Here is a 13869-nt window from a genome sequence, read left to right on the forward strand (position 1 = left end):
GGCTTCCCAAGGTGATGGCAGTATCATGTCAGAGGGGTCTAGTAGGAGCAGACCCTTTCCTCTTGACCACTGCAGCCTGGGTGTGCTTATGGTTGTGTGACACATAATGACTCTTCCTCAGGCACTGGTTGCTCTCTCCTCCTATCCTGCAAACCTGTGACTGATGGAGGAAACTGGACACAATGATACCAGAAAGATGGTACAGCTCCATGAGGTCAACAATACTCTGACCTCAAACCAAGGAGACATTCCTCTTGTAGCACCATGCTTGACCACGTGAAGAGAACCACCTGCTATCCTCCCCGGAGAAAACAGCTCTATGTGTTTTTTAGCCTTCACACGTGAAGATGGAACCAAATACATTCCTAAAGGTGGAAGCATTTTAGTACAGTTGGTCTTTCATACCCATGGGCTCTGAATTGAAGTGTTTAAGTAATTACAGATGGAAAATATTCATGGAAAAAAACATACTGCTACTAAAGTGCTTCCCTGTGGTGGCCAAGTCTATTCTGAACTCTCCTCCTTGTCATTGTTCCCTAAATAATACAGAGGATGGCTATTTACATAACATTTACATTCTATTTGGTATTGTAATTGGCTAGAGATGAGTATGATCCAGGAGGGAGTATGAATATTATGATCAGCTACTACAGGGTTCAAGGAGCTGAAGATTTTGGTGTCTTAGAGGGTTCCTGCTACCTTCCTCAATGGATCCCAAGGAGGAACTGCATTTTTCCTCTGCAAATTTCTACATTCCAAAAGCAAAACTAAAAATCTCTGTAGAGAATTTGTTCTAGAATGCCCTTCCACTGTTCTTTCACTGGAGTTGTCTACCTTCATTCATGACCTCAACCAGACATCAAACCAAAGAGTTCAACCCTTTCTATATTCTTTATCCTTTAGTATCCCCCAACTTGACCCTTTCCCCACCCGGAGGAAACTCCTTGTGAAGCAGTGGCTGTATCTAGTCCATACTGCATAGCCACAGAGCCAAGTCACTGCCCATGGCCACTTCCACACAGGACTTTGACCTTGCATGTGTGACCTGACCTGGCCAAAGGAATGGCCATGGTAATCTGGGTGTGGGTAGTACCAGATACCAGTGGTCATGTCCCAATCAGGCTACACCCATGATTGTTTCTGATCCTACCCCAGTCTCCAGTCTAGGCCTGGAGCTACCCAGTACTGTTCAGACATATTCTAAGATAAGTCAAAAATGGCTTTTATTGAGCTCTCATGGACAACAACACAGCTCTGGCAGCTCTTTCATTTCATTTTCTAACACTCCCCTTCCTTACTAGACTCAATGTGGCAGTGCTCAGTGCACACAATGCCTGGTGCTCCCCGCCCCCCCTGTGCTCAATGTCAGGGTCTGGGGCCAGCAAGGTAATGACATGCAGGTTCAGAGCCAGGGCCTGCTTTATCCAGGTCTGAAACAAAGTTTATGTATAAATAGTTTCTGAAAAATACTGACTTGGGGGCTGGAGAGATGGCTCAGAGGTTAAGAGCACTGACTGCTCTTCCAGAGGTCTTGGGTTCAATTCCCAGCAACCACATGGTGGCTCACAACCATCTACAATTCAATCTGGTGTATATGTAATAAATAAATAAATCTTTTTTAAAAAAAGTACTTACTTAAGGCCAGGCGTTGGTGGCACACGCCTTTAATCCCAGCACTCGGGAGGCAGAGGCAGGCGGTTCTCTGTGAGTTTGAGACCAGCCTGGTCTACCGAGCGAGTTCCAGGACAGCCTCCAAAACAATACAGAGAAACCCTGTCTTGAAAAAAAAAGTACTGACTTAATTACCATTGGCCTTAATTAATGAACTGCTTGGGTACCTCCTTACATTGTGTGCCGCCCCTTACATGGCCCCATGCAACAGTGGCCCTAAGAAGCCCTCAACCATGTGCACACACTCGTCCCCTTCCCAGGTTCTTCAGCCTTGTGCTCCATACTCAACTCTGCTTTGCGATGAAGACTCAGAGGTGGTTTGCAATGCAAAGGCTGTCTGAGTGAAAGTGGAGTCCCTTACAACAAACCCTGGCAAAAGAGAGCCATGAGAGGCCACAAAGTGAGGATCTTCAGATACCAGCCACTGCCTGATAGCAGGAACTTTCTCAAAACAAAGTCAAAACCAGGACTTTGCACAAGAGCCGCAATAGCCTTGTGTATGGATGCCTCTCTGAAGAGGTCCACCCAACAACTGCCTGGTCACCCTCAGTGTGTTGTCTTCTGGGTTATTGATCCTGGTAAGGATAATTGTTTCAGTAATCCTCATCTTACCTTTAAACACCTCTGTCTTCCTTGGCCATTTTAGGCACACCCATAATTCACCATGGCACATGTGATCCATTGCAATGACCTGATTTTCTGATGGGACATTTTGGAGTCACCAACTGTGGGTGAGGAAAAGGTGACAGGAAGAAGGCTAGAGTAGAAGGTTCAACCTCCAGTAGATAAGTTTCTGGGTACTGTACTTGGTGATTTGGTCCTGTAATCTTAGCCACTAACAAGACTGAAGCAGAGACAAGTTCAAGGCCTGACTGGGGACAGAATGAGGTAAAGGCCAACTTGAACAACTTAGCAAAACTGTGTCTCAAAATAGAAAGTGAAAAAGAAGACTGGGATCAGGGAAATGCAAATCAAAACAACTCTGAGATACCATCTTACTCCTGTCAGAATGGCTGAAATCAAAAACATCAATGAAAATTTATGCTGGAGAGGATGTGGAGAAAGGGGAACACTTCTCCACTGCTGGTGGGAGTGCCAACTTGTACAGCCTCTTTGGAAATCAGTGTGGAGATTCCTCAGGAAAATGGGAATCAGTCTACCACAAGACCCAGCAATTCCACTCTTAGGCATGTACCCAAAAGATGCACATTCATACAACAAGGATGTCTGTTCCACTGTATTCATAGCAGCATTATTTGTAATAGCCAGAACCTGGAAGCAACCTAGATGCCCCTCAAATGAAGAGTGGATAGAGAAATGTGGTACATTTACACAATGGAGTACTATTCAGCAGAGAAAAACAATGGGATCTTGAAATTTGCAGGCAAATGGACAGCACTAGAAGAAACCATCCTGAGTGGGGTAACCCAGTCACAAAAAGACAAACATGGTATGTAATCACTCATATATGGATTTTAGACATGGAGAAGGGGAGTGTCAGCCTATAATTCCACTGCCAGAGAGTCTGGGAAACGGGAAAGAACCTAAGAGAGATATGCATGGTACCCCAGAGAAGGGGAATGAGGCAAGATCTCCTGAGCAGATTGGGAGCATGGGGGGAGGGGAGAGGGAGCTGGGAAAAAGAGAGAGGGAGAAGAGGAGGGGAGAGGAGGACATGGGGGAGCAGGAAAGTTGAGTCGGGGGAAGAATAGGGAAGAGCAGGATGAGAGATACCATAATAGAGGTAGCCATTATAAGTTTGAGGAGAGATGTGGCACTAGTGAGTTTCCGGAGATCTACAAGGATGACACCAACTGGCAAACTAAGCAATAGTGGAGAGACTGCCTTAAATGTCCCTCCCTGATAATGAGCTCGATTACTTCCTTATATGCCATCCTGGAACCTTCAATCAATGACTGATGGAAGCAGAGGCAGACCCCTACAGCTAAGCACTGAACTGAACTCCTGGAACCCAGTGACAGAGAGGGAGGGCTGATGAACAAAAGTATCAATACTGGGCTTGTTTAACCCACAGAAACTGCTGACCTGAACAAGGGGGGAGCTCTTGGACCCCAGACTGATGGCTGGGAGGCCAGCATGGGACTGATCCAGACCCCCTGAATGTGGGTGTCAGTGAGAAGGCCTAGGTAATCTATGGGGCCTTGGGTAGTAGATCAGTATTTATCCCTAGCATACAAATGGACTTTGGGTGTCCATCCCACAATGAGGGATGCTTTATCAGGCTGGACTCTTGGGGGGAGGGCCTAGGTCCTGCCCTGAAGGAAATGACAGACTCTGGAGATCCCCCATGGAGGACCTTACCCACCCTGGGGAATGGATTGGGAATTGGTTGGGGGCCTGGGGGGGGCTTGGTGGGGGGCATGGGAGGAGAAGAGGGAGAGGGAGCTGGGATTGACATGTGAAGCAATTTTGTTTCTAATTTAAATAAAAAATCTTTTTAAAAAAGAAGGCTGGGGTACACAGATACTGGAGTATTTGCTATGGATTGTGGTGATATTTTGTTTATGATCTAACAAACAAAGCTTGCCTGAAGATCAGATTACAAAACTAGCCATACTAGTTAGTTAACCATAGAGGTCAGGCAGAGGTGGAACACACCTTGAATCCCAGCACTCAGAGACAGAGGCAGATGGATATCTGTTAGTTCAAGGCCACCTTGTGCTACACGGAATTGATCCTGCCTACAAAAGAAAAAGAGAACACCCAAAGGTGATCCCAGCAGTTGTGATCCCACACTCTTAATCCCAGCACTAGAGAGGACTATAAGATGGGAGGAGACAGGAGCTCAGAGGAGTCTGAGGTTTGGTGGAGACAGTGCAGTCTGAGCAGCAGTGTAGTCTGGAGATGCAGTCTAAGGACAGAATTGCCCTTTCAGTCTGAACATTGGTAGAGGTGAGAACTCTGTAGTGGCTGGCCACTTTGCTTCTCTGATCTTTAGCTTTAACCCCAATATCTGTCTCTGGGTTTTTATTACTAATACCAACTAGAATTCATGCATCATTCCATGGACAAAGATCCTGGGCTGAATAAAGAGGAGGAAGCTAACTAAACACCAGCGTTTGTCATTCCCTCCTTCCCGGCTGCAGGTGGACTCACTCTCCAGATGTCTCACTGTCCTGCTGCCTTGCTTCCTCTGACATGACTCAAACTGTGCTAAGCAAACCTCTCTATCCTTCCTACCTTCCTTCTCTCTCACCGGGTATTTCTCTACAGCAATGAGGAAGGTAACTAACATGCCCCCAAAGTCTCATGTGTTGGGCACTTAATCTCCTGCTGGTGACACTACTTTGGAGGGTCTAGAAAATTCAGTAGGAGGAGTCTAATTGGAGGAAGTAGGTCCTTGGCCTTTCCTGTACTCTTTGTTCAGCACTTTTGCTTCTCCTCACGGAAGGGCTTGAGTTCATTGAGTGCTAGATGCCCTATTGGTAATTAATTAATTAATTAATTAAATCATCCTGGATATAACCTCATTGCCCATTTATTCTTCAGACAACTGCTCAGATTTCAGTTGCTCGCCCTTCTAATTTGCAAAGAGCTGAAGCTCTTCATGGCAGAAGGCTGCCTGATACCCCATTCCACAGAGCATCCTGGTCCTGAGGGTACAGGGCAAGGCAAGGTGGTCAGTCAAGGATGGCCTCAGAGGGTCTGGGTGCTCCCTCACTTAGAATTTAAAGCCGTTGTTCCTGCCTCCATTGCACAGCTGACATTAAATCATCATCTTTTTTGCCTCACAAGAACAAGGTTCTTCATCTGGTTTTGTTCAGTGGGATATCCCACACGCCTAGAACTGGATCTGACGTAGACCTGGAGCTCAGTAAATTCATTCGGAATGAATGAATGCTTACCTTTGGCAAGCAGGAGGCCACACAGACAGAATATAGTTGACATAAACACCTATACCAGATTCTCTTCTCTGCATGACTGAATCACCTCAGTCACACCACTTTTCTTTTCTGTACGTGTTTCCACACTGGAATTGAGCCTTACGAAGCACACAGCTGGACTGAAGAAATAAAGGGATGAGTCAACACAATGACTACAATCATGGAGACAAATATGGTACACAGCAGGTGCTAATGGGTGTTTCTCCTCCTCCCTCCCTCCCTCAATCCCTTCCTCCCTCCCTTCCACAAAATCATTTATGGAATACATGTGTCAGACATCCCTCCCAGTGTTCAGGACATACAGCATCCCAACCGAAGAGAAGAATGCTTGCAGACAGTGCTAGGAATCATAGAGGTAAGAGAAGAGAGTAAATTATGAGGCATAGGTGGGGTCTTCTTTTGTCTGGGCTATGGACTAATGCTGGATGCTGAATGAGGCAGGGACTGGAGCTTTGGGTTCTGACTCTGTTCCTGGTCAGACACAGATGCTAAGAGAGCTGCCTATGACTTTGGACTGTAGCTTCCTGATCTGAGGGTGGAATTGGGTTCTTCTTACAGCCTATAATTTAATTCCTGCAAGGTGAACATAACACTGGAGCAAGTCTGTGATACATGAGGAGATTACAATTTCAATTTAGAAAACGACCATTAAATTACTTAATAGACACCATCAGGCTGTTTGGCATCTTCAGTAGTCAGTTAGTGCTGGGCCTTAAATAAAAAAACAAGAAATCTCATGGTGTTATAGTGTGTTCATACTGGAATATCATTCATGTGCAAGCTTGTACTACACTACCCAGCTACCTCTTTCTTCAGGAACTTCCATGCCACTCTAGTTTTGTGTATGACACAAAGCTTTGTGTTAGCCATGGTCTTGTTGACAATGGTTCAGAGACACTGTAAGAAACTGAACACTCTGGCGGCATGGTTACGCAGATCCTTGAAGACTTCTTCATATGACAAGTATGTATTCTGTGGAATGGCTGCAGGTAAAGACAGGAAGTAGGTGTGGGAAGGATAGCAGAACTTGAGAGTTACACTGAGGTAGTTTCAAAGCTGCTACCTGTGGCATATTGTGTGTGCTTGTACATGTCATCTCATGGCACAGATTTCAGTGTCACCAGCAAAGAGAACATGGGAGTCTCCACAAACTGTGTGGCTGACTGCTGCACCATAGGGCATGGCTGCTGCTCTCAGAGTTGCATGTCCTTGAGCCTCTCTCTGTCTTGCCTGGACTCTCCACTCTCCAGCTTTCCCGTCTCTGCCTCCTCCCCAGTTTCCTTGATTCAGCATGAGCCCTCAAGAACTTCTCAGAATAAAGACATCGGTCATACCTTGATCTTAACCACAGCATTGAAATGAAGTTTTTCCAGGAATGTTTAATGTGTGTTCTCCAGGCTCCATGTGCTTCAGGGTAACTGTGAACATGGCCCAACAGAAAACTATAAACTTATTTGAAGCATGAGATTTTGGGGGTGGGGTCATGTTTTGTTGCTTTGTAACACGGTTGTGCAACTGAGTATGAATTCTGTAGATAACACTGCATCATAATGTCAAAGGGCTAGGCAAAATGGAGTTATTTAACCTCTTTACATTTCAGTCCCTGAGTCTGTATGTGAGAACTAGCCTCTAATTTGACATAAGATTGTGAGTATCAAATAAGTATACACACTAAAAACACTGTGCCCCTCTCCTGACACATTTGGTTTTCAATAAATCTTTATTGTGCATCTGCCTTGTGAAGGCAGCTTCTTTCCTAATGACACTGCTATAGTATGGATACTGCTGTCCCAGAGGGACACTATTGCAAAGCAATGGCATCTTTAAGACCTGGGTCTACAGAGAAGTTTGGTGATACACCCTTGATAAGGGTTAAGGAAATTTTATTCTCCTCCTTGGTAGTTCTTACAGCAGGCTAAATGTAAACAGAGCAAACTTGGCCCCTCACTTTCTCTGTCTGATTCTTGTTTTGAATGTACTCTTCTGTGACATAGAGACATCAGTCACCTTCATCAGGGGACCAAACAATATGGATGCCTGATCTGCCATCTGTGAATGAAGATTCATGAGTTGTTTGCCAGGGATCCGAGTAACTCCTGGGCTGCCCCTTACATTGCTCAATGCAGGGTGAAGTATAGCTATAGAGATTCTGAGAATGTTCCACCAATGGCTCTCAAACTCTGCAGCACCCTGCACAGAGAGTAGGGGAGAAGAATTTCTCCTAGAGATACACAGCAAACTTGGGGTACCTCATTTTTAGAGTCCACCAGCTTTGACTGTAGCACTCAGAACATGTATTCCACTTGTCTCTCCCTCCAAAGTGTGATGATGCCTCCTAGGGTGATGATGCCAGGTGCCTTGGGGAGACTGAGGACCCCGTCTGGCAGTGAGCTGCTTGCACACCCTTACTGTTCAGACCTTCTCCCAATCCCTTCTTCCCACAGTTCCCTCGCACTTGTTCCTTGATCTAGGTGGCAACAGTGGCGGCATGGGTCATAGACTACTAGAAGCAGATTACTGGAAGATGGACACCTCTAGTTCCTCAGATCTTGGGTTTTTCATTGAGCTTCATAATAGGAGAAACTAGAATTTGAGCAAAGACCCCCAAGACCAAGTGAGAGTCGGAAGGGAGGGAGAGGAAAGATGTGAGTTTATGGGTGAGTGTCACCATGATGTTAACCAAATTGGCTGTTCTCCCTGGGATTCCAGTTCTGTGCTTTGAAATGAAGCACACAGTAAGAACACGCATAAGAAAAAGCCAGTCCTCTGTGTGCGTGCGGCATACATGCATGCATGTATGTATGAATGTATGTATGTATGTATTTACATACATATTCACACACACACAGTACACATTTTACCCATAGTTCTTGGCTTGGCTTCCCTTTCCCATGAAAATTCTAATCTCCTTCCATCCTTCTTTCTGAGAGCTGGTGTGAAAGGATTTCTCTGGGTTCCATTGCCCAAATAGTAGATCAAAAGGCTTCCATTTCTGAAGGACTGCTCCCCTGTACCCTGGAGGGAGAAGTGTAAAGGAGAGTTTGTCCCCGCTTACTCTACAATTAGCATTTGTTATCTGCTTGGTCCAGTCACACTTCTGTGTAGCTGTCCAAGCTTCTGTTATACTTATGTGATGAATGCCCCCATAGAAACCCAGAAGGACAGGGGTGGCACAGCATGGAGTAGCCTACCTCCAGGAAGGTGGCAGGCAACGGGGGCTTGGGATGCCAAGCATCTTCTCAGACATCATTCTGGACATCTTACCTGTGGTCTTCATTATATCCACTATAATAAGTAGTCAATTTATTTTCCTGAGTTCTGTCAGCCACTTCAGCAAGTTAGTAGAACCTAAAGAGGTGACAGATCTCTAATGTATAGGCCATAATCAGAACACAGACCAAGCAAGCTGGGGCTCAGGTGGAATCTGGGGGAACAGGGTCCTCAGCCTGTGAGATCCGATGCCATTGTCAGATGGAAAATGACAAAGCTAAACTAGAAGAGCTCAGCCGGAGCACGCTGCGGAACTGTTTGATTGCCAATGAGAAAAGCACCCCCTGCCCATGACTTGCATGCTCACGAGAGTGGTGAGCACCATGGGTAGTGAGTTGGGGAAGATTGCTTTTTCTCTGTAACCACAGCGAAGGGCTCACTGACAGTGTGACTTGCCATCTGCCACACACCGAGCCCTGGAGAGTAAATGAGAGGTTGTCCTCAGATTTCAAGGCCCATTTCAAAGCAGTCAGATGCAGCTGTGTCAGACAAAGACGGTAAAGTCTTAACACAATTTTGACTTAAGAAAATGTTCTGTCCTTTCCCTTCAGTTCAGCATTGAAAAATGACTGGCACCAATAAAGCCCTGGGCTTGGCTAGCAGTCAAGCCCTGAAATGTAATGAGGAGGCAGCTAAGACTACACAGCGTCTACCAATGTCCATTCTCCCTGCTTTCCTTTTCCATAGAGACTTTGGACAAAGCAGGCTTCCTAGAGCGAAGATGACATTTTTCCAGCTCTCTTGGTAGCTAAGAGTGCCTGTAACTAAATTTGGGCCAGATGGAATCTCTGAGGAAATGTCCTGAGAGGAATAAAGCCCTCCCTGCCCCTTTCAATTCTTCCTATCTGCTGATCCAAGTCTGGACTGCAGCTCTAAAAGCCACCGTGGCCCATCAGTTGATGTTGAAAACAAAAGGTTTACACACAGCCTATGAAAACTGAAAGTGCCTAACACAACAGAGTCCCTCTAACCCTGTACTGGTGGGTTTTTGTTTGTTTGTTTGTTTGTTGTTGTTTTTTCTTTTTTATCAGCTGGGAACATGAATGACCAGCTTCCTAGAGATTTAAGCCACTGTCATGGAGAGTTTTCTATTACTAGTGACCAAACTTCCTCATAAGTAATGAAATTCTGACATCAGTGGAAGCTATAGGGTTCTGTGATAAGTCTTTGTCTTTGTGTTCACATGTTACACATGTTCATGTGGAATCATTTTGTCACCCAGACCACAGACTCTTCACTTGGATAAGGTCCAGTCACAACTGCTCCACAGTTTATGAAACAGGAGTTTCTGGAGGGACAGAGGATAGAATTCCAATCAGAGCAGAGCAAGCCATCCCCTCCTTCCATGCACGGGTCTGTCCTGCTAAGTCAGCACTGACCGGCTCTGTGCCAGGTACTGTTTAGTGTCTCACCTAACCCTCATTGGCTACACCATGATGGGGGCAGCACTTTTGCTTCCAGACGAGAAAGCTGAGGAACTGTGAGCTAAGGAAATGGAAGAGTGATGATGAGTCTGTCTTTGTTGAGCCAGTGTTCTATACTTATAATTATATTTTTAATTATCTAGTGTAGCCCATTTTATACATTGCATTAAGTTACTCCAACAAGGTAGAAGATTCACAGGTCTGAAAAATGCCCTGTTCCCATGACGGGATGAGGAGTAGTATTGGTCAGTTAGAGCACTGCTATCAGTAGCTGCTCTTAGGGTAGGTAGCCACTGATGTGCGGTGGATAAAGCATCTTTTGCTGCTGAACACGGGCCCCACATATGCCTGTGTGGAACTTCCACAGCCTAAATCCACCCTTAGAGTTAGGAAGAGAAAATACACGTCGGGAACACAGAACACAGTGTCAGCTTCCACCTCTGCTGCCTACAAGCCGTTGTGTTCTCAACATTGCTTAACATCTCTGGGCCTTAGGCTTTCTCTAAAATGTGCCTTTCAATATTTTCCTATTCTTTTCTTCTTTCAGAATCTTAACTTAGACTCAGTCGAAGCTTGTCAGGACAATGCTATTCATAGTGTTCGGGATTTTGCACTTTCAGTGGGAAATCAGGAACCTTCTATGAAACCTCCTCTGGTGACTAGGTTATAATCAACGTCACACAAACTAAAGATACCCGGGAAGGAAGAAGCTTCCTTTTGGTTGCATGGGAGTTACAGGATTAAAGGAGTCATGGAGAGTAGCTGAGGTTTGGCACTGTGTGGTAGGATCAGGCCATTGGTAATGGTGCGGCCTTAGTTGCAGCAGAGACCCGAGGATATTGAAGACACCAGAACCATGGGATGTCCACTAAGGACAGTCGCAGATGTAGAGTGGAGCTAGCCTGATCCTACCAGACAAATTATGTGTTAGAATTGGAAGTAGTCAAGGGTGATATCAAAGTGCTAATCTTCCTGCCTCTACCTCCTGAGTTCTGGGATTACAGGTTGGCATCACCAAGCCCAGTTTCTGCAGTATGGAGGATGCAATCCAGGTCTTTGTGTATATTAATGAGCACTCTACCTGAACCAACCTTCCCAGGCCTAAAGTAAGTATTCTTTGGAAATTTCTTTGGCCATGGGGAATATTCAGGAGCACTTACAGAGCATGTGCCTCTGGAACTTTTAATTCATGTTTGAGGAAACTTGAGTTTCAGAAAACTTGTGGATCTCATTTATCAACTATGGAAAACTAGGGCTAAACTATGGCATGTTGGGGTATAAAGAAGTCAGAATCAGACTGTGTTGGGTGGCTCACACCTGTAGGATTGCATGGGAAGTTGTGGAAGGATGATTTCCATGAGTTCAAGGTTAGCAGTTTCCATGGGTTGGAGGCTACATGGTAAATTTCAGGCTAGCCCATGTGCTATAGAAAAAGACCCTATATTCAAAAAAGGGAAGGGAGGATGGATTGGGAGACAAATAGAAAGTTAGAATCTGACATTTTATCCCTAACTTTTCCTATGACATTGGGCAAGTGTTTAACACCAAGGGTTCAAAGCCTTGGGACAGTAGATTCATGAGCTTGCGCACCTGGACTAAGTGCTTCCTGGAACAAAGGGACTCCAACTGCTCTTAGCAATTGGGGTACAAAGGGGAAAGCCAACAGATGGAAGGGACTCTTAGATGTAAGAAGTAAATCAAAATGGAAGTGAGGGGCTGCCGGGGCACTGAGCTCACCTGGCCCAATGCAGGCAGCTCCCCTAAGGATGAAGAGACTGATGAGGATTCAGTCAGGTGATGGGGTAGAGAAGAGTGTTTTGGGCATCAGGACAAGGGTGCAAGGCCATGGAGGTATCAGAAACGTTGGCCTCCAGAGAAGTCAGGAGAATCTTGGTGTAATAGGTGATGCGAACACTGAGAGTACATGGATTGGTGTATGTAGGCTCTCACAGGTACCCAGGCTCTGTCTTAACTGTACAGGGGAAGCGTACTGAAGGACAGATTTGCTGTGGCGATGTCTGAGATACACTTGTGAGTTCTCATCTGAAAATCTGGGTTCTCAAACATTCCCTGCTTTCTCTTTGCCCATTTGTGGTCTGACACTAAATCCAAACTTCTGTCACGATGCTCTCAAAAGGGAAGCCTAACCCTGCAACCTTTTTCACTACGGTCCTCAGGGTTTCCATCTCCTCTCTTACAGGGCATAAAGTCCAAAGTGTATAGTGTGTCTCCTGTCCCCACCTCCTACACCCTCTCCCTTCCAGCTAGACACCAGCCACCCTCCCTCCCCAGTGTCCCTACACTCAGTACTTCCCCTCTTTGTGTCTGCACAGAGTGTCCCCATGCCCACACAGCAGCCTCACTCTGACCTTTGCTTAGACGTCACTCTCTGTCCCTTTGGGCAACTGTGACACACACACACAGCCTTCTGCCTCTTTCTCATGAGTCCCTCTTAGAAGCAAGCTTCAGAGCAGGGGACCTACCTCCCATTCTCTGCTGGTGCCCCAGTGTCTGGTATGAAACCTCAGACAGTATTTGTTGTACCTGTGGCTCAATAATCCCTCAAATGTACATTGAAAAACTGAAAGAATGGAATTGCTGCGCTATAGTACTGGGTATGGCAGAGTGCTAACCGGTTCATTTCTGCCCCTTGATCCTTGTGAACTCCCTGTTACAAGTTCTTCCCAGGGAACTGTTTGTTAATGCTCACTCTCAACCGCTAAGAGCATCCAGCTAGCTTGTCTGCACCCAGAACTTCCCCTGCTAATTTAGCCAACGACACTCCTAATGTTGGCTGTTTCCGTAGCAAAGGGAAGATGTTGCCACACCTTGTGGTGGAGGTGGTTTAGAAGTTGGCACCTCTTGGGACTTGCCACTGCCCTGGCTACTCTGAACTCTCTCAACTGTGTAACAGAAGCCCCAGATGTGGCGAGCACACCAGGGGCATGTGACGTGGGCCAAGCAAGTTGTGAGTCAGAATCATTTTTCAGGGAGAGAATAGGCTAATGCTCCCGGGATCATTGAATCCAGCTGGGCTTTGCTCTGCTGACACCAACAGGCTCAATGTCCCTTAGCCTGTGGCCCCAGGATGGTGCTGAATGAAACTGCCGACTTCCCACTTCTCATTGAAGGGTCCCAGCTCCGTTTATAGTGGAGAGACCCAGTCTGGCCTCCTAAGGTCCTTTCTACTCATTCTGTCCCTCATCCCCTCTTTTGAACTCACAGGGACTTAACTAATAAGTGGGGAAGTGCAAGCTTCTGTAGGATGGGATTACAACCCGCCAAGAGGCCTTTTAAAATCTCCAATAGGTAGACTGCTTGTCCTGCAGGAAGCTCCATGGTTGATCCCCAGTAATATAGAAACCATGGGTAGTGACACACATCTGCAGTCCCACCACTCAGGAGATGGAGGCAGGAAGATCTGAAATTCAAGGTCATGTTCAGCTCCCTTCCTTCCTCCCTCCTTCCTTCCCTCCCTTCCTTTCTTCCTTCTTTCCTTCCTTTTTGTTTGTTTTCAAGACAGGGTTTTCTCTGTGTCCCCCTGGCTGTCCTGGAACTCATTCTATAGACTGTGCTAGCCTCGAATTCAAAGATCTGCC

The sequence above is a fragment of the Mesocricetus auratus genome, unplaced genomic scaffold (assembly GCF_017639785.1).
Source record: "Mesocricetus auratus isolate SY011 unplaced genomic scaffold, BCM_Maur_2.0 Super-Scaffold_100006, whole genome shotgun sequence".
Classification (NCBI taxonomy): Eukaryota; Metazoa; Chordata; class Mammalia; order Rodentia; family Cricetidae; genus Mesocricetus; species Mesocricetus auratus.